Consider the following 25,176-nt stretch of genomic DNA (forward strand, 5'->3'; position numbering starts at 1 on the left):
AGAACATCCCAGTCTACTCTGTTTTATTAAAAATAAGGACAATGAAAGAAGAAATAAGTTATTGTTTTAGTGGGATTTGCAGTAGGTCATGAGGTTTTGTTGTGTTTTTGAAATTATAAATCATAGAAGATGTTTAATATCATGCTTAGGAAAACATGGTGCTATACATTTTTGTTAATTATGAAGTGTCTATTATATTAATTTTCTATGATTCTTGCAAATATTTGCAACAAAATTAAGGTTTCCAGGCATAGTGAGGTATTAACCTTCGTTTTGCAGGGTGAGGTCGATTGAGACCCACTGTCTACATTAGGGTGTGAGTAGGGTTGGTGCCTGATTCCTTAGGGAGGGTCTGTGCTTTTGCCCTTTTGCTTTCCAGGATTAACTGTTGTCCTTGGCTCACTGCTCCCCCTCCCCTGTTTGTGTGTTTAGCCAGTGAAGCGAGCTGAAGTTTCCCTCATGTCGTTAGCTTTTGCTCCTCTACTGCTTCCGTTTTTCCCTGTTTTGGGATACTTGTGATGATATTGGGTCTATCTGACTAATGTAGGATAACCCTCTGACCTTAGAATCTGCTGGGCAGCAGTCTTCATTCCATTAGCAAACTGAGTTCCTCTCTAGTTTGTATCCTCTCCTGTTTGCATGTTCTGTGGCATGGTGGCCATGCGAGAGGGAGCATTATTCTGACCGCTGTAAGTAGTCACCTCCATATTCATGGTAACAGCATTGCTGAAAGCAGCTACGTGCCTGTTTGTCTGCAGGCACAGAAGTGAAGTTCTGTGATTTTTTTTTTTTTTTTCATTTTGCATTTCTTCCCTTGTCCCCGACTCTTGGGTTAGAACATCTCTTGAGAGCTACTTTAGTGTGTTGATAAATAGCAACAGTGTAAGAAATGGCTAGCATTTTGTTTTACTGCGTTTCAAGTGGCTTCTCAGATCAGAATATAAATGATGTTGGAGGTGGTTTCAGGTTATTAGAAGTTGAGCTAATCAGCATGGTCTCCTTGTGCAGATGCTTTATTGATTTGTACTAGCGTTTTCCCTGGGTGTACAACTATAGCTAAATATACAAGATAACCTTTTGTTTCTTGAAAGATGGCTCAATATAGGCTTTGTAGTAGATAAAATAAATGGAAGAAAGCACACATTTGTAGTGGTCATTTCTATTTTTCTCAAGGTTAGATATTGGCCTGGTCTTGTTAATCTTACCATGGATACTGTGCTATTATTTTTCCACAAATTTGAAAAGTACATTTATCATTTGCACTCAACCAAATACTCTATTTCAGAGTTGTGAAACTCACTGAAGAAGCAAACTCATCTTGTGTTAGTGAAATCAGATACATTAAGGCTTTGTTTGTTTGTTTGTTTCCCAAAAAAGTTGTATAATGTGTGTATTGAAATCTCTTGGCCTGGGGCATTGTAATTGTTTGTTACAAAGATTTTAAGAAATTATTTCTGATTGAAATAGAAACATTTCAGCTTTAAAAAGAGTTGGCAAAAATCCCTGACTAAAAGTGCAAATGCTGGTTTGATGAGATATGAATAAGAGAAAGCTCCAGGGCCAGTAGAAATTTGTTTCTTGAGTAGGCATGTCTGGAAGTGAATTACCAGTGAGGAGGTTTAAGGGGGTGTTCACAGAATTCGTGGAACTGTTGATGCTTTTTGTGGGAAATTCTTTTCTTTAAATCTATTCCAGGACAATTTTCTATTCATGAGGCTTTATTATCAGAGAAATAGGCATAGCAGCGGTAGAAACTTGAACACAACATGAAAAGAGTCTATGTGATGACAAATTAGACTACTTGGAAATAAACTACTTGAAAATGTCCACTCAAGATTTTGGCAGGCACTGAAATGAGGGGCCTCATAAATTTCCGTTGAAAAATCTGGCTAACGAAAAGCTCAAGATGAAAGATTTCTGTGTTGTTGCCAGGCTGAGTTTTGTCAAAGATTGAGTATTTCTTACGTATGTGTGTGTGTTAAATAACATTGCCATATAGCCTGTCAATATTTCTGGAAATTGCCAGTATTTTATTAATTTGTTCTGATGACTCTATTCTCAGTAATAAGATATTTTCCTCTATTATAAGTTAATATTTCACGAGCAAGAATTATTTTTACTTATAAGAACATGAATGTTTATTAAATGTCAGGCATTATGCTAGATGCTACATGGAAGATACTGAAGATTGTCACATTTGGTCCCTGATCTCATGGCCTTATAATCTTTAAAAAATTTTGTTTAAAAATATTTATTTTATTTTAATTGGAAAGTCAGATGTACAGAGAGGAGGAGAGACAGAGAGGTAGATCTTCCATCCAATAATTCACTTCCCAAAGGCCAAAACAGCTGGAGTTGAGCCAATCTGTAGCCCGGAGCCTCTTTTGGGTCTCCCACATGGGAGCAGGGTCCCAAGGCCCTGGACTGTCCTTGACTGCTTTCCCAGGCCACAAGCAGGGAGCTGGATGGGAAGTGAATTTGCAGGGAATAGAACTAGCACCCATATGGGATCCTGGCACGTGCATGGCAAGGACTTTAGCTGCTAGGCTACTGCACTGGGCCCCGTGTTTATGATCTTAAAGTGAAGATACACATTGGTTAATTATATGAGGGCCTTTTGAAATGATATGAGAAATTTGTAGTACATAAAAGCTGTGTTTGGACTTTTTTCTGCATCAAAATATAGTTATTTCATTTCTACTTTTTCATGTACTTTCTGAATTTTTCTTGTAGAACATTGTGTGTGCGCTGTGAAAGCCATGTGTGTGCTGATAATGAACATCTGGCAGAGTTCCTAAGGTGTGATCTGTGACATGAAAGCCCACTAACATTAACATTGTGACATGGAGCAGAATATAGGAAACCCATGTAGCTGGCAGGTGTTAGAGCTTCAAAATGGAAGATTTTGACTCAGATAAGGATGCAGAGGAAGGTGGATCCTGGTTTAAATGGCGACAGTGAGAGGCCCTGAAAGGGTTTGAAACAGGAAGTAGTGGTAATCACATCGGATTCCAGTTTGAAAATCAGATTTAGGCTACCAGGTAGACAGTGGAGTGCTAGTGAGTAGTTGTGGTCCTGGAGAGATGAGAGAGACGCTGGTGATGTGGTGAGTTCTGAAGGATGTGGAGAGAAGAGGTAGTGTCTGAGAGAAAGCTGCAAGACGTTGGCGACTTCAGGATGGGGTGGATGTGAGCGAGAGAGAGAATGAAGGAAGAATGCATCTTTGGTTACCAAATGTGAATGAGAGATTTTAATTCCTGGGAGAGGGAAGCCTCAAGAGGGTGAGAATGGGGGAGTAGATTTAACCGGGAAGTATAGATGTTTGAAATGTCTTCATAACATGCAAGTGGAAAGTACTTAGTCCAGTGGATAGATGCACAGATGTGGTGAGTAAAGGGAGTGTCTGGTTTAGGGAATTTGAAGAACTCTAGTGATAACGTGATTAGCATATATAGTAGAATCAGTTAACAACAGATAAGACATTCCAGTGGCTGATTCAAGAAATTAGGATCTGCAGACGATATCTAGGAATGGCCAGAAAGTTTGAGAAGAGCCTAGTAGGTATGCATTCTGAGAACCCGGAATGTGCAGGACAGGGAGCCATCAGCAGGATTGAACTCTGTACAAACAGAAAGAGAAGTGAGAGCTGAAAGTTGAATTGCTCGTTGGGACCCCAGGGAGAGTGGTTTTGCCTAACTCAGCTCTTTAAGTTTTTTAGATGGGGTATAGTTCTGCGAGTGGCTATGTAATCTGATACAAATGTTTATTTGCTCTTTTGTAGAATTCTCATCCAAGTTTTAAGGATTTTATTTATATGATGCTTGTTTTGCTGTCTCAAAGTTAAACTGAATGAAATTAGCAAAATAAGATATACCGTTGTTAACAGCATGCTATTGGTTCTGAGCGTACTTTTATTTATCTATTTCTGTTGCCCAAAATGTAATAAAGCTGGTTTGTAATTTTTAATGTCTCTCAGTTTTAGCGGGTTCTTAATTTTAGTCTCTCTGACAGGGTGTATATGTTATTTTTCTAAGTTTTATTTTACATTTTATGTATGTTAAGGGTCTTAATCAAAGAAAATACTGTCCATTTTTTAAAAAATTCTTTTAATTTTATTGTAAAGGCAAATATACAGAAATAAGGAGAGACAGAGAGGAAGATCTGCTGTCCACTGATTCACTGCCCAAGTCACTGCAACAGCCTGAGCTGAGCCTGCCTGAAGCCTGGAGCCAGGAGCTTCTCCCTGGTCTCCCACGTGAGTGCAGGGTCTCAAGGCTTTGGGCCATTCTCTTACTGCTTCCCCAGGCCACAAGCAGGGAGTTGGATGGGAAGCAGACCCTTCAGGATGTGAACCAGTGCCCATATGTGATCCTGGCGTGTTCAAGGCAAAGACTTTTGCAGCTAGGTTGCCATTCTGGGCCCATACTGTCCATTTTTAAGTGCACTCTCCCCTTTCAATTAATTATAATTGTATATTCAGTTTTTTTTAATCTAGACCAAGCCATATTCTTTTCCTTTGAACTCATAAAATCGTAGTTTACCCCCATGTCCTTTTACAAAATAAAAAGGCAGATCTCTGAATATGTCTGCTATTTCCGTCCCTACACAGAGGAAGCATCACTGCTCCGCGCTTCTGCCTTCCTGACACTTCAAAGGCCCAGAGTGCATCTACAGACAGTAATTGCCCTGGGGCCAGCAGGAGGCCCCTGTGCATTATGCATAGGAACTGCTTCAGCTGTAATTGCTTTATTTTGTAGATTAAAAATCTACCTGTTGATATATTCATTTCTGCTCTCCTGCCCCTGTCATCCTAAACTTCAGTCCTAATTTGCTTTGCACTAAGCATGCATGATCTGACATGTTACTTAATAGGTAAGATGTATATTTAGTTTGTTTTCCCCCTGTTAGATTTCTAGTTGTAACTGAGACGTTGGCAAATGCTTTCTAGTGGATACTGTCTGTACAGAGTCATCCAAGTAAACTGGCTACAAATCCCCCTGTACTCGTTTTTCTCCTTAATCTGACTATTCTTGCTAGTACTCGCTTCGGGTAAAGGTAAGAGTTCAAACATTAGGGGACTGAAATTCAGATGAGGGTCTGTGCTTGGGATGTAACATCCTGTGATTGCTGTCTTAAGATTCCTGTAGAATTTAGATACAGACTTTTTTTTTTAAGATTTATTTATTTTTATTGGAAAGTCAGATATACAGATAGGACGAGAGACAGAGAGGAAGATCCTCCATCCGACGGTTCACTCCCCAAGTGTCTGCAATGGCCGGCGCTGTGCTAATCTGAAGCCAGGAGCCAGGAACTTCTTTCTGGGTCTCCCACACGCGTGCAGGGACCCAAGGCCCCGGGTCATCCTCAACCACTTTCCCAGGCCACAAGCAGGGATGGATGGGAAGTAGAGCTGCCAGGACTAGAACCAGCGCCCATATGGGATCCCGGCGCATTCAAGGCGAGGACTTTAGCTGCTAGGCCGCAGCATTGGGCCCTAGATACAGGCTTTTAAGATGGAAAGCCCAGTCGCACAATGGATCAAGAACTGGATACGTGGACCCTCTGCTCACATGCTTCCAGTGGATCTTGCCTTCTGAGTATGGCTTTTGGCTATCCAGCTACTGACCGCCACTCATCCCAGGCATTCCATTCTTTGTCCCTGGAAGATGCGTGCGTGCAGGAGTGCTGTTGTGGCAGCTATGGGCCAGCTGCTTATTAATCACCGTATAGGGCACAGGTACGTGTGAGGCTCTGCAGTTGCCCTGAATGTCAGCCCAGGAGAAGCTGACATTCAAGAGAAAGTAAAAAAAATTACCCTAACAATGAGAAAGGCAAAATATACGTATTTTTCTGGTTTTCTGTAAGAGGGCCACGTTTTCATTTTGTTCCGGGCAATTATGTAGTTGATTTTGGCGATGGTTAATAGTGAGCTGGCTCGAAATGTGTTCCACCTTTTGAATTGTTTTATGAGAACCTAAAAGAGATTCACAAAATATTTAGTTTAAATTCTGCTGTTTTCTTCCTGACATTATAAGACATTTGAGTTCAAAAATTTGGGTTTGTAAAATTAGTAGCAAATTTGTACAACTATTTCACCCAGTTTGAGTTTAAAAATAAGCTGTTTACTCGATGAAAATTCATCTATTTTGGTTAAAAAAAGTATTCATTTATAAGGTAGAGTGACACAGAGAGACAGAAAGAGAGATCTAGATCATGCCTGAGATCTTCCACGTGCTGCCTCGCCCCTCAGATGGCTTCTGCCAGTGCTGGGCCAGGCCACAGCCAGGAGCCAGGGTTTCCGTCCTGGACTCCCGTGCAGGGTGGCAGGCGCCCAGATGCTTGAGGCATATTCCACTGTCCTCCCTATGTATCAGCAGGAAGCTGATTTGGAATTGACAGAATTAAAACTTAAACTGGTGCTTTGATATGAAATACTGGAGTTGCAGTTGGTGGTTTAACACACTGCTACAATGCGTGGTTCTCCCCAGAATTTTAAGTGCTCTCTTTCTAAAACATTTCATTTCATGGTTTTCTGTTTGAGTAATTTTTTTTTTCTGAGTGACTCTATCCTATCGCATCACTACTTCTTTGTTCTGACTACTATCTTTCATGGTGTTGTTTCCAAACTGCTTTTGTTAGAAATTATAAATTTTGCATGATTGCTTTGTTGCTGATCGTATTTGCTTTGCAAAGGGTTTGCAATACAGCAGAGTGCTGTGTAAACTGTCCGTGGTAAAAATCTCAAACCTATTTTTAATCACAGAAAACACATTAAAAAGAGCAAAATTTTCAGCCTGTAACCTTGTGTCTTTTTTTATTCCCATGCCTGTTCATCTACAGTTTGTGTTGTCAATGTTTTAATTTAAACTGCGGTGATTTTTTCTTCTGAATAGAAAAACTATGAGTGATTTTCTGTTGATTTTATCCAAATTAACTTTTTGCTTGCTCTGTTAGATCACATAAATAGGTGTTATTAACGCATTTTTAAAAGTCTTTAAGTTTACTTTGGTGTTTGTGCTGCCATTTAGTAGTTCAGGATCTCTCATTTTTCCATAAATGAGGTTTGCTTCTCTAATGTACTTGTTGAGTTTGTGGAAATTTAAATAATTTTATGGTTAAAGCGACTGTATAACTATGTAAATATATATAGCTTTTATTTTCTGTAAAGTGGCCTAGTGCCTAAAATATTACGAAATAGATAAAGTGTTTGCGTTCCAAACATAATTCAGTTTATCTTTCAGCTTATCATGGAATTTATGGATGACATCACCTGCTTGAAAGAGAAGTATAGATTTTTACAGAAATAGCTGAATTATTTTGTAATAGCTAAATAAAATGTCTGAAAGTGCTGCTATTTTTTCACTAATATCTACTTTAATCTTATGTTATCTATAAGGGTGCTCTATTTCATTTTATTGTTTACAGTTTTGCTTTGATAGGCAAACATAATATACAGAGGAAGATGGAGGAAGAGAGAGAAAGAGAAAGGAAGGAAGAGAAACATTGAAAGAATGAGACAGAGAGATACTTCTCATATGCTGGCTCACTTCCCAAAGACTTGGAGCATTCACTTCTAGGCTAGGCCAAAACTTGAAAGCTGACTGGCACTCTGCCAAGATCTTTAGCCTGGTAACAATAATTTACCTACTTGACCCGTCACCAGATGCCACCCAAGGGTGCACATTATGGCTGGTAGATGGAGTTGGAAGTGTACCTGGAACTTGATGTAATTCTTTTGAAAAGGGGTGAGGACATCGCAAGCCAAGTCTTAATTGAAAACCCACTGCAATTTAACTTTAAAGAATAAATTTATTTCATGTAAGAGTACTTAAGGTAAAATATCAACGATATCTAAAGTATTAATGAGAAGCCTGAAATGTCTGGTGAACCTCGGCTAGGAATGACAATAAATTGCAGCTCACAAAGAAATTCAGTGAGACTTTAGTGACTTGATAAAGTGAATGTGGATGAAAGACGTGTGACATATAAGTAGGATAGAAAAGGTTATTAGTCCTGGAAATAGGATGCGCAGGTTGCCAGGTGACCAGAACACTGGTGTTGAACAGACTTTATTTGAACTGTTGTCATAGACACAAGGGATAGAACCAAAGCAGAGAGAGAAAACGAGAGGATACGCTTGGAAGGGCAGTGCTGAATTCGCCCTGATGGGAATCAGTTATACCACCTCTCAGCCCTTTCTGTGTCTCATGATCTGCATTTGTCATGTAACTCGAGTTATTAAAATGGTTTATTTCTGTTCTTGCTGATGTGTTGAGGACAGGCATACATAGTTCCTTATTTATTTATTTTTTTAATATAGTATCCTTGGTCTTCCTGTCAGTTAATTAAAATACCATGTCTCAGGCACTGTGATAGGTGTGGAACTCCAAAATATTTAAAGATAAAAATTTGCATCTGTCACTGGGTGTGTTTTATATTGTACTCCTTTTGTGTTCCGTATTCCTCATCCAGTGTAACCATTCTCATCTTTGTCTTTGGCTTGTCTCCTCATGTTCCACTGGCTAGATTTATGCTTTCCAAATGGTAGCAACTGGTTTTGTGTACCTTTGCGATTATTACAATAAATATCTAGTCTACATTGAGATCTTTATAAATGTCACATGGTAGAAATGATATGAAAACAATATAAATACTCAATAATTTGAGTATTTTATTGCATATACATGTTAACTGCATATGCCTTTTGCTTTCTAAAATCCAGCTACTATATACATGAACCAATTTATATTTCTGTTAACCTGTAGATTGGTTTTTCTCCTGATTATGTCACCTTCCTATTCATTCCTCTCTTATTCCCTAAAAAATATTTTCAGAGTCCTGAAACTCGAAAAAGAGAAATTTCCTAAAACCACTTTTGAAAATATTAGATGAAATATTACTCAGTGCTGATTAGCTATGAAGTGGTTTATTGCTTCTGCTAATATGAATGAGACTGAAAAATTATGCTAAATGAGAGAAGCTAAGCACGATTGCCTACGTAATATATATTTATATATCATTCTTGATATAGGTGAAATCTCTACAACAGGCAAATATTTGGAGACAGAAAAGAAATGAGAGGTTGGGGGAACAGGGGAAATTGAGAAAAGCTACTAACAGGCATTTAGTTTCTTTTAGAAGAGAAAAGATATAAAATTGGTTAGTAAAAAATAGCGCACAACTCCCTATGTACTAAAAAAGCTGAATTGGAATTTTATTACAATTTTTTTTTTAAAGAATGGTTAAATGTTACATCATGCTCATGATATTTAAGTGTCAACAGTCGTCAGGTGCTTTCCTGTTATAAAACTGATCAATACAGGTCAATGTGTGTTGGAACTTGTATTAGCAGTTACAGTATCTTTTAAAAACTACCATGTGTTGGTATTTCACAGCTTCATGCAAAATGGAATTAAAATCAGTTTAGTTTCGTGCCAATTGTTTTTTTCTTTAAAGATTTGCTTATTTTGATTGGAAAGGCAGATTTACAAAGAAGAGACAGAGATAAATATCTTCCATCCACAAGTTTGCTCCCATAGTGGCTGCAATAGCTAGGGTGGAGCTGAGCTGAGCGGGCCACTGGCTCCACTCTGGCCATTGCGGCCACTATGGCAGAGGAGTTTCTTTCTTTTTTTTTTTTTTTTTAAGATTTATTTATTTTATTGGAAAGGCAGATGTACAGAGAGGAGGGAAGACAGAGAGGAAGATCTTCCATCTGATGATTCACTCCCCAAGTGACCATAACAGCTGGTCCTGTGCCGATCCAAAGCCAGGAGCCAGGAACCTTTTTCTGGGTCTCCCATGTGGGTGCAGGGTCCCAAGGCCTTGGGCCATTCTTGAGTGCTTTCTCAGGCCACAGGCAGGGAGCTGGATGGGAAGTGGAACTGCCGGGATTAGAACTGGTGCCCATATGGGATCCTGGAGCGTTCAAGGTGAAGACCTTAACCATTATGTTTTTGTGCCTGACCTGGCAGAGAAGTTTCTTCCAGGTCTCCCACGTGGATTAGGGATCCCAAGGGCTTGTTCCGTCTACTGTTGCTTTCCTAGGCCTCAGTCAGGGAGCTGGATGGGAAGTGGAGCAGCCAGGACATGAACCAGCACCCATCTAGTATCCCTACGATTGCAAGGTGAGGATTTAGCTCCTAAAGTAAACATTTTGAAATTTATGAACAGGTTTTTTCATGATAAACTTTAAATACCCCCTTTTTTTGCAAAAAAGTTAAGTTTTCTGGTTAAGGAAACTTATTAAGCTATATCATCAATGTCTATATTAAATATATTTAAGTGTTTATTTATATATGTCAATATATATGTATTTAATTTGAGAACTAGAATGGTTCTTTCCTCAAACACCTACAAGTGCTGAGGGTCGAAACTGAAGAGACTGGGACTCGGTCCATGTGTTAGTTTGGTGGCAGAGGCCCAAAGAGTTGAGCCAGGAATGGTCTAGCCTGAAACCAGGAACCTGGATCTCAATCTGAGTCACCAATGTAAGATGCAGGACCCCACTTTTGAACCATCATTTGCTACCTCCCAAGATGCATGCTAACTGCAACCTGGATTGGAAGTGGAATTAGTATTTTAGACAGCCACTCTGATAGGGGATGAAGGAGTTGCCAAATATTTACCTTTAGATTTATTTTTAATGTTACTTCTCTTGGAAATAGAAATCTTGATGGTTTTTCTCACTATACTTGAGCCATGTGATAAATTCATAGTCAGTATTACTTTATAATGACCCATGATTTTGCCTCTTTTCCTATTAACAGAAGACTTTTGTCTTCAGTATAATGTTGTTTTTCATTAGATAAGCTCTTCTTGTCTTGTTTATTAGGAGCAACTCATAATGGTGAATTTGGAGACCTTAAGATGGTTATGAGTTTCCCTCAATCTATAATGAGCAGAGTGCTTTGTCCAAATGACCGCCTGTTGTTGCTTTAAGGCATCTGTTTTTATTTTGTGGCAGTGTCATGTTGTCATTTCAGGGCCCAAAGAAAGAAAGCAGCGATGGGAACATGGAACTCCAAGGTGTGAATTGGCAAGTGGAGAAGTGTACCTTGTTGACAGTGGAGCTCTCACTTGCCTTTTTGTTTTCTTTTGTGCCTGTGTTGGTTTTGGGCATGAAAGCTAGGAGTTATCATGAACTTTGGGAAGTTTAGATACTACACACTGACTTTAATGAAGCTAGGTATAGTAATTAATATGGCAATCTAACTGAGAGGAGGAATTGATCTATTGATTTATTGACTGTTTAGAACATGAAGAGATGCTGGCAGTGGGGTTTAGTGGGTAAAGTTATAGCTTGTAACTCCAGCATCACATATGGATTCAGTTCATGTTCTTATTGCACTTTGTCCAATCCAGTTCCTTGCTTAAAGCCTAGGAAAAGCGGGAGAAAATGGACCAAATATTTGGGCCTCTGCCCCTCCCTTGGGACACTCAAATGAAGTTCCTGGCTTCAGCTTGGCTGTCGGGGCTATCTGAAGAATGAACTACTACAGCTCTCTGTCTTTCTCTGTTGCTCTAACTCTGCCTTTCAAGTAAGTAAATAAAGTCCTTTACAAGAAAGTCCTTTGCAGAATCTGAATAATGAAATTCATCTTTTATTTCCAGATGAGGAGTTTGCCAAGGACTCCATACACTTCCAGTTGATCCTTTCCCTTTTTCATGATAGATTCCTGGTCATTTTAATTGATGGTACCCATCTTTCTTCCAGCTTGCAAGCTATTAGCATAGCTTTAGATATGCATATAGTTTTAGCATACATTGATTTGTTTGAAACATTTTGTCATTGTTAGAAATCAAATGTTACCAAAAAGGTGTTAATCATTCTGTGTGTGCCTTTTTATTGATAGTAGAGATGGGGATAGGAAACAATAAGGAGATGAGCATAATGGGTTTCTTTCATGTAATTAGACAAAGAGTTACTCTGTGGCTTTCTTAAATGGGATGATTCATTTCATCCCTCTAGCTTTGTCGAAGTATAATCGACTAATACAAGTTAAATATTTAAAAAACATGGTGATTTGACACATTGCGTTACGATTACTGCAATCAAATTTGTATGTCCTTCACCAACATTGTTAGCATTTGTGTGTGTGAGTGTGTATGTACATGGTAGTACACTTATGATCTTCAAATGGCTAATATTATGATTCTGAACATTGAAAATGTGGTAGCCATTCACTATTGTCAGTTGTAAACTGTCTGACTTATTCTCTTTGCTGAGATTTATTTATTTTTTTAAGATTTCATTCTTATTTTTAATGAAAATCAGACATACAGAGAGGAGGACAGAGGGGAAGAGCTTCTGTCTGTTGGTTTACTCCCCAAGGAGATTTATTTTTAATTTCTTAGTATATAGTCCCCTACCCTACATTGTGGATATATGGCTACATACTGTATGCTCTGTGAGGAGAGCTTTATCTGTTTATAAGCTATATTTATAACAAAGAAAAGATAGGACTTTGCTTGAGCTCATTGATAAGTAATGTTTATTAGATGATTAACTATGTCTTCCCTCCTTTTCCTGGCTTTGTTCTGCTTTTTCCTAAAATATTTTAATGTTGACCAAATTTTTCTGTTGGAAGAGAGAAGAGCACTGATTGCTTGAATTTTAGCATTGTTGTTGCTATTGTTTATAGTTTGTAACATTAAGAAGCTGAATGTGTGTCTCTATGGAGACTGCAATGTTGCCTTAATAGAAAAAGTTGAGGATACAAACTGAGACTCATTTCCTTGCTTTTGTAACTGCTTGGACATTTGACAGAATAAGGTGTTTGAGGGCAATACACGTGGGAAGTGCCTAAGGAGTTAACATTAATAGTGCCATGGCTAAGCAGATGGTGTGATTAGCCCACAGTGGGGAAGAACAAGGTTTTCATGTTTGGATGAAAAGGGCTCACTGTGGGTGGTTAGAGTGAGCGCTTCCAATTGACAGTACCTTGGGAAGACTGGGAGAGTGACAATTTTACAACTCATGATTTAGGCATTTATTTATGGATATCTGCACATTTACCTACAATCCAAACTGGCTTCAATGTAATGTTACATTTATGGGAAAATTCTTCTTAACTGATGTGCAAATGACCGTAATTCACTTTATCCCAGAAAGCATGGTTAAATATTGTGGAGGGTGTAGAAAATAATTTAATCTTTATATTCAAGCAGATAATTTTCTGAGACAAATCTATGCAACAGTGACTAATATATGATCTAGAAAATATTTTTAGTGGGAAAAATGTATTCTGAGTCGTTAGCTGTGTTATTACTCAGCAGAGTTCCATATTCTTCCCAGGAAGCTGGTTTCAGTAAGACACTGGAAAGAGGTAAAAGGACAAAATCTGTTGCTTCAACTCATTCAACATCATTTCCTCACTACCTGTGTGGAATAAAGGCTTGCTTTTATCAAATTCTATTTATTCTAAACTTGTCTGTATACTTTTACGTAGTACGAAAAGTGATATCGCAAGCAAGAAATTAATCGAATGAATAAAGAACTTCGTGAGCCTTTCTGTGTGTATATATTGAAAATATTTTCCTTAGTAATGTAGAAATTGAAATTGGATGTATTCTGTGTTCTCTAGATACATTTTTCTAATAATGCAAATTTAGAGTAACACCTCACACTTTGGTAATTATTAGAGAAATATTTGCAGAGATGTTTTTCCCCATCTCAGCCCATCTGCTCCTATGGTACACGCATAATGTGGAAACATTGACATCTCCATTATTTCCATGGCAACAAATTGATGTCAGGATCCCACATTTGACTTCCCTGCAGGACCAAATAGGATTTGGATTACAGGGGAGGATTGGGAGTTCTGATTGAAACAAAGTCTTCTAGAAAAGGAAACAGGAATATCTTTGGGAAATAATTTTGTGTATTTTTTTTTATAAAACCATATAGGAAGTGTCTGCATAAACATTTTTCTTTTTAAATGTAGAGAGACAAAATGATTGCCATTTCCTTGTTTGAAGCATCTCCAAATGAAGCTTTGAATCTGATTTATTTCTCTCAGAAGCTAAAGGGATAAAATCCAAGGAGTTGTCAATATTATACAATAGGAAAAGTTCAGTGCCATTCACACACACACACGATGCTTCCTCTACTTTAAATCATGTGGCCTCTGTGTCTGTGTTTGGTGACACACTACAGAGACATAACGGATTGTGGGAGCACAGCTTCAGAATCTTTGGAAAGCCTTTTCCTTTCTGTGTCATTTGTTATAATTTGTCTTGTATTCTTATTCTGCATAGAACCTCATTCTTTATCATTGACACTCAGGGGAAGCAGTTAGGATTATTTCCTAATAACAAATTTTGTTGAATGTAAAACTGTTTCTGATATTTTTCTATTTCCAGGCTTTGATAGGTAAGCTGTTGTAATTTCACGTTCAAGTTCCCTTGGCCTTCTGCATCTCCCGGCTGATTGTGAGAGAGCATGTCTTCTTCATGCTCCCGTCACCTGGTACCTAGTGGGTACTTTAAGTCTGTTCATCGAAAATGAACTGATTTCCCACAGTTTGTCAAACTGAGCGTGTTGATAGCTCCCTGCCTTTGAGTTACTGCCACTTGCGTTTTATAAGGTTGATATATTCATGTTCCCCATGTGGAGGAGACTGAGTCATGATAAGCAATCATTTATAATATGTAATTTGTGATAACCATCTTTATCTCTGTGAACTTCTGCTAATGACTGGGTTTATAGAATGGATCTTGTTCTAGATTAGTTGCTGCTGGGTGAACCCTTCCTTGAACTTGGCAGATTGGGTGTTCAAAAGTGTTGTGGTTGCTTTTTTAAAGTTGTCGCTGGGCAAGCTGCCAAGCAGTTACCTCTAAGATAAAAATATTTTCTCACTCTTTACAGGACAAGCTTCTCCCCTCCCCTAAATGTCATGCGCATATTCCCTGCAGTTAATTATTACTTGAGATAGTAGAATATGAATACACTCTTAATGGATTGGTTATTTGCCCATGGTTTAATGTTCCTGAGATGTACCCTGTTATGCCCAGTGCCCATCCAAGTCAAGAGTTTACTTTGCACCTGACCTTCTATTGAAATGTACCAGATCATTTCATTTAACATTTCTGGAGATGTGCTGTAGTTCTTCCAGACAAAACAGAGGGAAGGAGAGAAGTAGAGAAATAAATGTTCCGTAACATGTCCAGTGTCCAAATCACACCTGCAAGTATGTTGGAACAGCTGGAATTTGAGACTGATTTTGAAGTTGGGGCATTGCTGCTGGACTAATACACAGCCCAACAGGTTGTTTAAAGTAGAATGCATGGATCATGTTTTCAATTTTATTTTTGTTTTTACTTTAGTAAAGTGCCCTTCTTTCCCAACACTAGTGCCTCAACATCCACACCAAGGTCTGTCTTTGATCAGGTCACTGGATCCATTGATTAGGGAAGTAATCACCTCCGAGTGATCTCTCAACTGAGTTTTAACATCTAAAGTTTGTTCAAAGAGTGAACTGGATTGGGCTTCCTTTCTGTTTTCTTTTTCCTATGTTTCCCTTGTTTACTCTTTGTTTTTTTTTTTCAATGTTTGAATCCGTCAACCCAGGGCTTATGTCTGTAACATGTAGCTTGTGGGTTTTCTGCTTTTTAATTTTTGTGTTTGCCATGTAATTTTTAAAATTCAGTTGTTAGAATTCAAGTGTATGCTTTCTGGATTTTATCATTTCAGGATGGGGTCAAGTTGGGGATTTACATTAGGTTTCTAATTTCTTGTCCTTATTATCATGGTAGTTTGGTTAGGAGTTTAGTAGTTTTCTATTCTTTGAAATCTGCTTTTATGAGAAACCGATATTGCCTACCATGAGCAAACAGAAAATACCCAGATCAGAAAACTGGGTGCCTAGTTACACTGGACAGAGTGAAACCTGACACTTCGGGCCAGGAGTAGTTTCAGGATCAGCTAGAATGAGGAACATAAATATTCGTTTTCTATTTTCCTTCTTTTTTCCCTTCCCATCCTCTCTACTTCCCTTCCTCCTTCGTGATCTGTTGTTTATTTCTCTTCCCCTCTTTTTATATGCTCCTCTTCATTCTGTTTTCACTTTCTTTCCCTCCTTTCCTCTGTTAAACACACACACACACACACACACACACACACAGACACAATTTGAAGCACATTAAGAAAGGGATGGTGGGAAAGAAAGAGAAAGATGGAGAGAGTGAATGAATATCTTCTTTCTTACTGGTTCAGTTTTTCAAATGCTTGAAGAGCAAAGAGCCCGGGATGTGCCTGGTCAAAGCTAGGATCTTTCACATGGGTGGCAGTGTCCCATGTATTAGCAGCAAACTTGGAATTGGAAATGGAAACAGTGCTCAAACCAATACTCTCTGATATGGTATTTGGGCATTCCAAGCAATGCCTTAATCACTGCATTAAACGTCTGCATTTCTCACTTGTTGTTGGTGTTGTTTTTAATCTCCTTCCACCTTCCTGAATTGCTCCTCCTTGTTCATTATGCCTTCCACTGTAAGCACTGTTTATTGTATTATAGCTCAAATATATATGAAGATGGATTATCTACACTTAATGTTGGTAAGAGTGAGCAGAGATTTCAAGTAGTAAAAGTCCAGTTGTTTTCATTATAGGATTCATCATCAACCTTATACTCTAACGGTTTTGTAATTCATTTCAGACTGAGGCTTTATTCTTTGAGGGTTAAAAATTAAGATTTGCTCATTATACTGTAATTCATACATTATTCAGAATAACTTTATATGGAAGAAATAGTTTATCTGCTAGAATTGTTTGTTTACCTTGAAATATAGTATGTCATCGCATACTGGGACAATTCTCTTCCTTATGCATCCGTTTTTAGCATACTAAGTTAATGCTGCAATATGCCTTGTATTTTAAAAAATCTCTCCAGGTGATTCTTAGGTGCAAAGAGGTCTGAGAAGCACTACTCCAGAACTTGGATACATCACAAATCCTGAAATTTTGTTACTTATTATAAAAACAAATGTAGAAGACAGCTATTGTTATACCGCATGATATATTCTTTTGCCAATCTTTATCACATTGTATGGATTTTGTTCAAGGCAATTTCTGTAGCAGTGTTTCGGGAGTTGCAAGCTTGTATTTGTTCATATACAAACTGAAGTAAATGAACCATAGAAGAAATACTCCAAGGGCAACCTGGAGATAATAATACAATAGCTAACATTTGTTCAGGGCTTATTCTTTATCCAGCATTGAGATTAGCCTTTTATAACTATTAGCTCCTTTGAGCCTCCCAACATCCCAGGAGGCAAGAGACTAATTTCTCATGCAACCAAGTTAGATCCAGAAGATAAAATTTATTTCATTTTATATTAAAATTTTTGAAGATTTACTTATTTTTATTTGAAAGATTCACAGAGAGGAGAGACAGAGAAATTCTTCCATCTGCTGGTTCACTCCACACAAGGCTGTCTCGGTTGGAGCTGAGCTGATCCAAACCCAGGAGCCACAATCCTCCCCTGGGTGTTATGTATAAGTCCAGGGTCCCAAGCACATGGGCCGTCCTTTTCCAGACCACAAGCAGGAGGTAGATTGCTAGCGGAGCTGCTGGGACATAAGCTAGCACCTATATGGGATGCCGGTGCTTAAAGGTGGAGGATTAGCTTTTTGAACCTTGGTATGACCCTGCTAATATTTGTTTAATTGTGGGGATGAGCAAAGTAGTTTTAGGGTGCACTCACAGCCAGTGCCATGGATTCCGGTCCTCTGCTTCTTGCAGATGGGGTGTTTACTTGACTGACTGCATCCTTTTCGTGGATTCTTCCTACTTCCATTCTAGGGGCATAAAAATAAAATAGACTTGGTTTGCATCTTCACATTCTGCCAATGGAAAATAGATGTGGGTACAGCTGAAAATAATGATTGCATTTTGATTATGTCATTATAACTAACATTTCCCACATAGAATATGATACAGTTTTGCTTACTTATCTTCCTGTTACTATTTAATTTTTGAATCAGATTAGTTATTATTGGCTCTGTTTTTATGTCTAAGGAAATAGGCTTAAGGAAACCGAGTGCTCAGTGAGCCCCAGTGGGCTTGGACCCAGTGGCTGTCTGAAGACATAGCTCCAAATTCCTTACCACGAGATTCTGACCAAGTAAAAGAGAAGGTAAAAGGAATTTAGGGTTATTTGGAAAGGAGCCTCTGTGTAAGTTAATTGAAGGTTGTTTTCCAGCCAACAAGGAAGACACAGATAGTAATTAACAATATAAATTTTAGTGATTATGGCCCAATTAAACTCTCCTGATACTGGAAATTGGCCATGTCGCTATGTCTGGTTGGTTTCATTTTTCAGTTGTTCCTTCGTGTTGGACCGTAAAAGAATAAAGTGTTAGTAATTCTCAGAATTTTGCTGTGATTTTTCAAGAGGTGTTGCTCATTATCTCAAAATGAGTCCTTAGTAAGAGATCTGCCTGTATTATTCTTGTACGATGTGCTTCATTATGGTGGTAGAATTTGAATTTAAGAAAAGTAAGTCTATCTTTTTTCTTCAGTGATTAAAGCTTGCTTTGTTATTACCCATTTTTACCTTACCTAAATCTTTTAAAATTTAAAAGATTCTGAAAAGAATACAGTGCATTTCTTCAACCTTCTTGTTGGTAAGAACAGAATCGGCAACCAACAACATATAGCCTCAGCAAAAAGTACAAAATGCATTGCACTTCTGTGTGCCTTCAGAAGAATGAAGGAAGGAGCACGTTGTGAGCCTTTGTTTATTTATACAGGGGAAAGGTTTATCTGAGAGATGGAAATCACAGAATACCTAAAAGGAGACCAGAAGAAACGAAAGGCAAAGGGAAATTCAATGAACAGAGTTAAATGATAGCACTGAAACTCTAAGAAGTGTTCCAAATGGGTAACACAATGGTGTATTTTGGGAGTATGCCCAAGTTGCCACAGGTCATGTCTTCAGATAATGCTGGCATGACTAACATACCTTTTTTCCAGATTGTAGGCAGCTTGAAGGAAAGAACCAAGCATTTTCATTTTGTGTCACCAGGAGTTAACATGGTCTTTGGCATTTGGTAAACTCTATTAGAGTGTGAATAGAAAATAACCCTGTATTTGTAGAAGTGCTTCTTGGATTTTGTATCAAAATTCCAATTCTAATCGCTTAAGAATTTGAATGTGGGATCTAAGATTTTATCGATAAAGATTTTACATTTTGTTACATGAAAATACTTTGGTGTTTTCTGCACTTTGGATGGACCCTTTATGTATTTACGATTTTGTAGCATCATACATTGCTCAGTTGGAAAAATAACAGCTCGCTATGTTGGGTGTGGTTTCTAAAGGATGACTCATTTTAATATAAGTCAAATAAGTATATTTATTAGTATCAAAATGCTTTAAGTGTTGTAACTTATCAAATAGAAAATGGTGGATGAAATATTTCAAGGCACTAATGTTGGCTTCAAAGCTCAGAATTCATCATAAGTAACAGATATTATTATTCATTTTCCTTCATGTGAGAGGCTCAGTTTTCTTTCAACAAGAAGGTCATGGCCACTTCAGAGTGGTTTGTCTTCTTTCAGCCATCCATTTGAGTAAAAGTGATGTTTCCTGAAAAGGTTGTTTTGCTCAGCACGGGTTTCTGTCTCCTAAGTGCTTTTCATTGAAATCTATCCCACATTATTTTCCTATGTAGCAGACATGTGGTAGGTGCATTGCTCTTCATCACACAGGATGTTAAAAGGTCACGAAGATTGTGACTCAAACTTTTAAACCAACTTTTTGGGTTTATCATGGATATCCTCATGTAAAGCTACATTTTCTTTACTGTGACTGAACGTCAGTGAAGAGTGAAATAACTGCCAGTAGAATTTGGTGTCCCTGCCCTTACTCCTGCTGGTGGAATCAGCAGTTTTATCCACCCACAATTTCATTATACTGTCAACCGAAATGGCAAGCAGTGTGTTAGTGCCATTATGAAAATAGTTGTGACCTCGAAGATTCCTGCAAGGGTACTGTGAAGTGATCTTGGTTTAAGGGTGTTTGTCATGTACAGTAAAGCAATTAGTCTTCTAGCTAAAGATATTTTCTCTTAGCACATACATTTCTAAGTAGAATTTCTTCAACACATCTGAAGAAATGGTTTTGTTTAATTGGTTCATTAACAGCTTGAAAAAAAACCTAAATTGCTATTACAGAGAAGAGCATAATTTGTTTTTAATTTTCAAATAAATTAAGTACAATAATGCTTCCCAGTGAATGTCTTAATAGTGATCATGCTCATCATTAGAACTGAGTGTATTTCCTAAACAGCAAATATGACTTGAGAAGTTGACACTTTTCCACATTGATAGTATTAATCATTTCTTGCTTATAGCAGTTTAAAAAGAAGATTTAATTATGGAGACAGATTTGTATCTGCGGGTTCACTGCCCAGTTGGGTGCATGCTCTGGCCAGTAGAGCCAGTAATGAGGGCAGGGAGAGGGTCTGAGGATGAAGCACCGACAGGAGACCAGTGATGGTACAAGTCTCTGGGATGTTTCTCTTTATAGCTCCTTCACCACTCCTTAAATACTATTCCCTCCCACCCCTCCCCCGTCCTAATTTAACTAGGATATTTTATACAGATGAGTCCAATTAGTCTAGGTGTTTTTAGCCACAAGCCCAGTTCCTATTCTGGTGCATTCCAACAAGCACTAACCAACTCCTTAGCCCATAACAGGTGCATTGGCCCCTATGGGGCCAGTCAGAATCCAGGAGCCAGGAGCTTTGTTTGAATCTCCCAAGTGGGTGGCAGGGGTCCCAATCAACTGTGCCATCCTGTGCTGTTTCCCCAAGCCATCAGCAGAAAGCTGGAGAGAAGGAGAGCAGCTCGGGCGTGTGCTAGCTTCTGCGCTGGATGGGAGCACTGGGGCTTGCTGCTCTACAACAGTGGCACCAGTAATATTCCTGGTTTGATTTTTCCGCTACTACAGTTATAATTCAAATTCACACAATAAGCAGATGGGCAAAAATGACAAAAGTGTGAATGTTTTTGACTCTTCAGTTACTAGGTTCCCATGGAGCATGTTCTATACCTACATGCGAAATGTTGTTTAATAGTCAATTGCTTTGCTTAATACTCAATTAAAAAATTACACTTTGGCAAAAAGTATTCACAGATTTTATTAGAGGAACAGAAATAAAGTTCAGTTTTTCCAGTATTTTCTGTAATTATTGCCCTTTCAAAATACAGATTTGCTTTCTGAGGAAAAAAATTAGCATTAAAGTGTAAAGGAGAATGAGAAAATTGGTGTTCCATTAGGAAAATGCCTGTTGGATGTTTCTTCAGGAGTATTATAGAAATGTTAAGAGCAGTGTATGTGTTGATGTCAGACACTGTGAATGATCAAGTAGTAAATCCAAATAAAATGGTACATCACGTAGAGTTATTACTGGTTTAAGAAAGTCAAATTATGTTGACAAAGGAAGAAAATAACAAAAGATTTTAAAATAGGCTATCTTTCCATGTGTATGGTCAGTGTATTTGTTTGAATATGTGTACTATGAGATACATGTGTGAATTTGTGTGGGATGATGCTTAAGTCTACTGCATTGGAACGCATTTTATAAAACTTGAATGGCATAGGATAAAATCACATGAAATTGCTATCTTTTCTATTTGTAAAAAAGACAATTCTTTAGGGGATTGTCAATGAGTTGACTATTCTTTTTACATTTCATTAAGTATTAAAATTTGAATTGTGATTGATCTGAAAAACTTATTGCCCCTATTTCACCCAAATACAACTCTAACACCTGATGGCAAGGAACTGCATGCATAAATAAGTTATTTCCAACGATTATTTAGTTTCTAATATATGCCGTTGTGTGTGTTAAATGCTGAAAATGGAAGAGACATAAGTTAGCAGAGAAAATGTAAGCAGGGAGAAAAGTGTTTTGATACCTGTAATATGTACAGTGGCTTCATTGAGAGCTCATTTCCATTGGAGTGTATCTGTGAAAGAGAGAAAGAACAGAGTTGAAATCTTTGCAGAAGAGGCGTCCTGTAAAAACGAGTCCAGAAACTTGTATATAGTGTGTTATATGGCAGGGTCTGGATAAACTGACATTCACAGCAGACTACAGTCTAGCAGAGTGGTCACATTACTTCAGCATGGTTTGCTTCAGTTTTCTGGAGGTCATATGCACAAAGGGTCATTCAACATGGCAGAGCTGGCCATGTCAGCAGATCATGCATATTTGTGATAATTCAGAAACATGCTTCTTCATCATGGAATCTTTTCTAATATTTACCTGCTATACCTAAAAACAAAGCGAATTTTGTTTTTGTGCTGTATATATTTGTCTGTTAGGAATACAGTCTTGTACTGGAAAATAGCCAGGTTTTCCCACTACCTTAGGTACTCAAAATCTATCAAGCTTGGTTCAAATCTTGATCCCGCCACTAATAAGCTGTTGGATTCTTTACACTTTAATTTCTTCTGTTGTAGACTAGAGATGACAACAGTACCAGACTCCTAGCATTTTGTGAACCTGTGATGAGATAATCTGTGCGAGGAGGTTCCCAGCTTATGACAGATGCTTGTTGTGTGTTAGCTGTTATTATTTTTCAGTAAAGTACTTTGGTAAATTGTGTAGCGTTAGTCCTCATAGCAGCTGTAAAATAGAACTTTTTTATTCCTTTATTAAAAGGCTGGTAGAAATATTGGTATTCTCGGATGGCTCTGCAGTGCCAGCTAGGCGAGAAAGCTAACTTGTTCAAGCTGCAAGCTGCGTTTAGTGTTGATGGCAGTTTTCTATAGTGATGTGGTCCCTTTTTCCTCTGTGTGCTTACAGCTCTCCCTGTGTTCTTAGCTCCCGTCCCCTGTTAATGTATTCTTAAGAAGAAACTTGAAACTGCAATTACTCTGTCCTCGAGAAGCTTCCACTCTAACATCAGAAATAAGATAAATATTTAAGTAACAGTGCAGCAGAATATATAATTAAAAACGAAAGGACAGGTGTGACTTGGCTTTGTCTCATTTAAGCTTTAGATATTCTGAGATAAGAAGACATAACTTTGCAGTTGCTAGAAAAGGCCTTTGCTAAAGACACTGTTTTAAGTATTTTCCCCTACTGTTTTCTTTAGTTTTATTTGCAAGCTGGAGCAGGTATTAAAGATGAAGTGTTCTGGTGGGAGCAGTAGCCCTGGGGCGCTTGAAGCATTGCTAATTTCAAACCTTGTAATTTAGTTAAATTGAAACATAACTGCATTTAGATGAATGGGCTGCTAGCTTGGCTTCCCAAAGCAAACATGCCAACCTTTCATTACTTCTTGTCTGTGCTCTGGCTTCCGTGCTTTTCAGACTTATCGTTTATACATAGTTGACATGGAGCAGTTTACAGATTTTTTTTTTCTATTTTGAAAAAGGAATTTAAAAATGAGGGATGCTTTCTGTCACGTATGGTATCAGTCATCTCAGAGAGGGATTCCTGGAGATGGGATGGGCTCGTGGAGGGTGGTGTGGACTTGGTTTGGGCTTTTTCCAATCAGTCAGAGAGTCAGTGACTCAGTAGGTCTGATTACAAATACAGTTTATCTTCATTTGGGATCCATGGCTTCTATTAAATTTAATTACTTCCCCCCATGGCTTCTATTAAATTTAATTAATTTCCCCTGCAGCTGGCATTGTAGAGGTGCTGTTGCTAACTGAAGGTGATTGCTAATTGAGCGAGTTTTGTGCATGAGGTTTTACCCTTTCTCTCATGCGTCTGGAAGTCACTTTTCCAGTGAGTCCTCTCCGAACATTGGTAAGTAGTTGCAGGATTCACAACCCCAGTTGAATTCATCATTGTGATTTGGGGCACTTTGTAGGGATTTTTGCTTCCGACCCTTCTGTTTGCCAGTCTTTTGTGAGAGAGCTGTGTAGGATTCTAGACAAGAAGGAACGTGTCAAGCCTGTTACACTTGGAGGTTTCTGCAAACCATTTCCAAGATTTACTGTTGCTTAGTTTTAATAACCTGGAAGAAGGGAGGGAGCTCCTTCACCATTTTGAACAATGTGTTACTCATCTCACAATTGTTATTTGCAAGACACTTTGACATTAGAATGAACAGTCTGTTTAATAGAGATTATTTTGATTAGGTCATGCAATTTTCATCATTATATAAATGGCAGTACACATTCCAACCTGCTGTAATACAATGCTGGCCCCACAATGCATAGTTTTTAAATGCATCTATTGCCATTTCTTTGTTTATAGAAGTTAGCGAAATGTTTGGAAGAAAAATTGAGTACTGTAGATGACATGAATTCAATGCATCTGTTACTCTCAGCCGTTTAATTTGTAATAGAAAGGGACTCTTAATTTCTGAGTGCAGTACATGCTATTGCTTTCATATGCATTATATGTTCGTATATTTATTTAAAAATTTTAAAATTATGTTTTTATTTTTAGCTAATACATGAAATTGTACTTTTAAGAAGTATCAACAAGTGTACCGATGCACATATACATTGCTTTATGTTCAAATCAGAGCAAATATGACAGTATCCTCAAATATTTGTCATTAATTATAGTTGAAACACTCAAAATTCTTTCTTCTGGGTTTTTATCTGATTATTCAGCATATTATTGCTATCTGTAGTCATCTCCTAGTGTATAAAAGAACAGCAGAATTTCTCATATTACTAAATACTCACTAATCAAACTTTTCCTGTCCTTCCCCCCCACTTACTCTCTTTAGGCACTATTGTATTCTCTAATTATTTTAGATCAACAGTTTTAAATTTCACGTAGAGTGAGAACATACAACACTATTACATTAAGAGTTAGAATTTTAATGTGTGCATTTGGAGATGGGGCACTTCCATAATGTTTTTCACCTTTTCCAAACTTTGGCTTCCAAACTTTAACAGTCCAGCATATCAGTTACTTTACACGTAGCTTTCCAAAGTGAAGGCACACACCATTTGTTAAAAAAGCTATTATGAAAATGAGAAAAAGTGTTGGTGAGGTTGTAGGTAAAAGGGAATGCTTGTATACTGTTGTTGGGAGTATAAATTAGTGGAGGAATTATGGGAAACAGTATAGAGGTTTCTGAAAAACTAAAAATTGAACTACCTTAAGATCTAGCAATCCCAATACTGGTTGTCTATAACCAAGGGCAGTGAAACCATTCTGTCAAAGAGAGATTTTCACTCATGCACA

General features: G+C 38.0%; 1 protein-coding gene across 4 annotated transcripts in view; it reads left to right on the forward strand.

Annotated features, from left to right (window-relative positions):
- Window positions 1-25,176, forward strand: part of PTPRK (protein tyrosine phosphatase receptor type K) — a 543,822-nt gene that overhangs the window by 49,059 nt on the left and 469,587 nt on the right. The gene's annotated exons all lie outside the window — the stretch shown is intronic.

Source organism: Ochotona princeps, chromosome 1, assembly GCF_030435755.1.
Source record: "Ochotona princeps isolate mOchPri1 chromosome 1, mOchPri1.hap1, whole genome shotgun sequence".
Taxonomy (NCBI): domain Eukaryota; kingdom Metazoa; phylum Chordata; class Mammalia; order Lagomorpha; family Ochotonidae; genus Ochotona; species Ochotona princeps.